The sequence below is a fragment of the Coptis chinensis genome, chromosome 4 (assembly GCF_015680905.1).
Source record: "Coptis chinensis isolate HL-2020 chromosome 4, ASM1568090v1, whole genome shotgun sequence".
NCBI lineage: Eukaryota > Viridiplantae > Streptophyta > Magnoliopsida > Ranunculales > Ranunculaceae > Coptis > Coptis chinensis.
In genome coordinates, this window is record NC_141459.1 from 43780647 (window position 1) to 43785297 (window position 4651).

The following is a 4651-nucleotide window of genomic DNA, read 5'->3' on the forward strand; positions in this document are numbered from 1 at the left end:
CGAGTCCACAGAGTTAGGCTTGGCAAGCGTTAACCAAGACGCTTCCTTTTCCGGCTAAGGTGAAGGGAAATACCCCCGGTTTAATTTGTTCCGTACCAACCGTAGGATGATGGAATGTTGTAAGGACTTGTTCAATCCTACGCATGTGTTGATAAGGTTTTTCATGATCTAAACCATGGAAAATGGGTAACAAATTAAATATGTTTGGGGGAATTCGAAAATCCCCCACTGGGTCTGCTAGAACGATGCAAGATTTAGGGCTATCACTCAAGGCTTTGTAAAAGTCGGAGAGAGGAGTCTCTCTTTCTTCAGCCATTATGTCCGGTGTGGTTGGTGGAATAGTAGCTAGAGGTGTAGTGATTGGTATACTCGATAGATTTGTTTGTTGACGCTGACGGTTAATTACGTTCGGTGTTTTTCTCCGACCAGATCTTAATCTCATGCAAGTCTAAGTCTAAACATGACAACACTCCAAACAATCTTGATATTTTAGTATAAACCTCTAACTGGAGATGCGGTATGGAAGAAAGGAATACCCGATAAGCGTCATTGCTTTCGCTTATGAATATCGTCTTGTTTTGGCGTGTTCGGTGTAAATAACAAGTTAGAACACTGAAAAACTTAAAAATTGAAGTTCAAAACAAACTGTAGAAATCCAGAAAATTTAGCTTAAGGGAATGCGGCTCACTTAGAAGCGGTCGCTCGAAAGTAACTTGAAATTCCAGTGTTTTAGGGCTGGTCGCGCTCAAGATAGGGGCGGGTCGCGCTCAAGGTTCGATCTTTTTGGGTGCGGTGCTTTCGGTTAGCGCCGATCGACTCCATGTATATTTTTGCGGAACTTTTCAATGCTGAAACGGACAACCACAGTATGAATCAAACAAGGGTGGGTGGGTTTAATGGGACTTAAAAATGACTAATTATACTATGAAAACAATGCTAAAGTGAAACTAAGCCAGCAGCGGCCATTTGATAAATGATAAAATGAATAATTTACCTACGAAATGAACGAGGAACTCAAAACGTAAATAAACTAAAACTATTTACGTGTTTATATTTATCAAGGTTTCTACTCTCAATTCTATCGAAATAGAGTGGAGTAACAAATTCGTTCCACTCCTAGTTCTCTAGCATTGAATGTTTTCTAATCTAATTAATCGGTCTTAAGTCTAATGAGAGATTTACGAAGGGTGTTATACTACGATACAATATGAAATTGATTATGTTGAATTTAAACTACTTAATGCTATGGAAATATGATTGTTTTTAATCTAGATAAAGGATTAGAGGGGAATTGAATCCACCTCGAATCCAACTTAATAACCTAGCATAGATTCTTGTATCTCGATTCTTACGTTCTTACGGCAAGAATTTCGAGTTCTAATCCCTAGTGTTCATGGCATTTCTACCAAATACTAACTAGCATGTGAGGTCGTCCACCCATTCTCATGGCTTAATCCGACCTTCTAGAGTGGAATAGATTCTACAATGCTTCTACACTATACCACTAAGTTTTCATCAAAGCTTCATCAACCCCTCTAATGGAGGTTTTAGCCTTGAGTCATCATTTTCCATTGAATTATAACTACACATCATATTAAAATTCTAACTTAACTAATTTAACTAACAATGCTTCAATCTACTTAAACTACGAAATGATAATCAACAAGAATTAAAACTAGATCTATAAATTGACATAACAAAAATCGAAATTGACAGAAATAACTATTTTATTTATATAATCAATCAAGAACAATGATTCAAAGACTTAATCTAAAACAAGAATTGGAAATGGAACTTAAACTTAATAACTCTACTGAAAACTAGATCTAGAGTTCTATATAGTTTTAGGTCTAACTAGCTACCATTAACAAAGAGTTAAGCTTTGGTTTTTATACTTTCAGATCCAAAAATCGTGCATGGGCTTGGAGCCATGTTTTGGGCCAGAGAATCAGGCCCAAAACCCAATTCTTTCAGTCCAAAAAGGCCCCTTCAGCTGCAGTTGGCTTCAACAGACGTTTCGTCAACTTCTGCTTCTCTGATTAGATCAAGGCTTAGACCATTGGAAAGCTCTTTCTGAGTCGGTCGTTTTGACATAAGGTAGGCCCCATTCTGAGATCTGAGTCCAAAAATACGGCCTTCGGAAGTTCTGCTGACTTGTGTGCTGTTTCTGCCCGCGTCGACTTTTCAGCTTTTGACCGGGCTTTAGAAAGGCTTTGTCTTCTTGAATCTTGACCTTTAATCACAGAACTCCTTAGTAACCGACCTTTGCTCCTTTATCTCGCTAAAGTAGCACATTTCTGCACATAATGGACTTTGAAACCTGAAATGCATAAAAACACGTAATTAGTGTTAACTCTTAATTATTACTTACATAATTGGTCTAAAAGTATGACTGTTACAGGGTTAAAACTACAGTTTTGGGCTCTTATCACTATGCCTTTGGGATACTTAATAGAAAGATCGACTAACTGCAAAGTCATTTTAGTTGGTTTAATTTGATAGATACCTAATCGTTTATATAAATAAAAAGGGAGTAAATTAACACTCGCCCCTAGGTCTAATAGTGTAGTTGTTATGAAGTTCTCGCCTAAGATGCATTGTACTGTAGGACGACCAAGGTCCTTGTACTTAACAATTCCGTTATGTTTAGATAAATAAGGATATTATTCAGTTAAGAAGGCTTCTTTGGGTATGTTGGTTTTCCTCTTCGTGGTGCACAACTCTTTTAGAAACTTAGCGTGTCCAGGCAGACTTTTTATAGCATCTATAAAAGGTAGGTTTATAGTCAGATTTTTAAACACTTCCCTAATCTTATCAAAATTATTGTCATTTTTAGACATAACTAGTCTCTGGGGAAACGGTGGTTTTTCTCTATACTTAGCATATAGGTCAACATTAGTATTAACCTTGTTTTTATCTTTTGCTGCTTTCCAACTAGGTTTCCATATTAGAAGCTCTACATGTGTAAGATCATTAATTTATATTATTAGGTCTTGTAAGGTTGTCCTTTTTGGTTGTGGTTGGACTGGAACTTCTACAGTTGTAAGGTCTTCAGTTTCTATGATAATATTTGGTATGGTTTCATTTTCAGCTTCCGTTTGTGGGCAATATTTAAGCATAGTCACTTTATTATCAACTACTATCCCAGAATGAAAGGTAGTGATGGTCTGTAGGTCCCCTTTTTTTATATTACCATTACATTGAATACTGCTTACTTCAAAGGCAGTGTTTGTTGACTTAGGATTAGGCACAACTTGACCTGAAAACACGCCTTGTTGGTTATTATTTTGGTTAGGAGACAAATCAATAACCTTTTTGCACAAAGACTGCATCATTTGCATCGTTTGTTGTAGCATGTTAGAGTTTTGATCATGTTGATCTTTCATAAATCTGGAGTTTTGTTCATTTTATTGCTTCATCAAGTTGGAGTTTTGTTTATTTTGTTCCTTCATCAAGTTAGAGTTTTGTTGCATAATTTGATTTTTGATGTTGCAGCAAAGTTACTACTACGTCCTCTGTAGATGGTTTAACTGATGGAGTGGTCATAGGAGGATTGACTGGAACTAAGGCCTGTTGAGCGTTAATGTCTGGATGTTGATAGTTCTGGGTCATGGGCACTAAACTTCGGTTCTGGTTACCTAAATCGTCTTGTCCTAGATGTTGTTTAAATTGGTGGAAGTCTGTAGTAGGCCTAACATTTTGATAATTAAAGCATGGAGGTGTAGGTTGTTGTGGTTGATTATAATTAGTGTTCTGCATCCATTGTGTCTTAGGGTTGGTGAAAGTGTAATTATCTATGGGTTGTAATGTTGGATGTTGATCAGTCCCCAAATGTGCGTTTTATTACCTTTACAATGCTTCAAGTATGCCCTTCTTATGCTTAATGAACAGACAACTTATAGCTTTTGCTACCGTTTGCAGGATACAGGCCATGTAGGATGCATATTCCTAATACGTGCATTTTAGCACAAAAAGGATGGCTATTTACGCTGCTTTGGAAGATTCCAGCTTAGAAGCAAAAGTGTCAAAAAGTTAAAGTCAAAAGTCAAGTCAACTGTCAAAGTCAAAGTCAAAAACTCAAGGACTCAAGCCTGAAAGCTACAGACTCAGGGACTTAAAGCCAAAATCAAGACTTCTATTGTATGGGCTTAGGTCAAAAGCCCACAAGATTGTTTCTAGAAGGAAGGGCATAATTCTAAATGGTGTCCTATATAAACCAAAGAGATGTAGAGAATTAGTTATCCAATGTTTTAGGATCCAAACCATTTAGTTTGTTAAGAGTAGTGTAACATAAATTTACATTAAGTCATTTAATTAAAAGTCTTTTTATTTACTTTATTTGCATTTTCCATTATTGTTCTTCAAAGTTCTTTAATCCAAGTTTGTCTTCAAGTTTGATTTCAAAGTTCTTCAATCAAAGTTTTGATCAAGTTTTTATTCTCTACAAAAGTCATTTCAAGTCATACAACCTTGTCATTGTTATTAGTTCATTTCAATCACCACCAAAACCAAGCTATGTTCATTTGACAAGTTCAAATGAATGTAGTTTGGTGAGTTAGTCTACTTTACCAAATCCATCTTTATTCCATGTTTTAATCCTTGTTTTCACTTTCATGTTTTAAACCTCATCCCTTCAGCTAGTGTTTTCCAC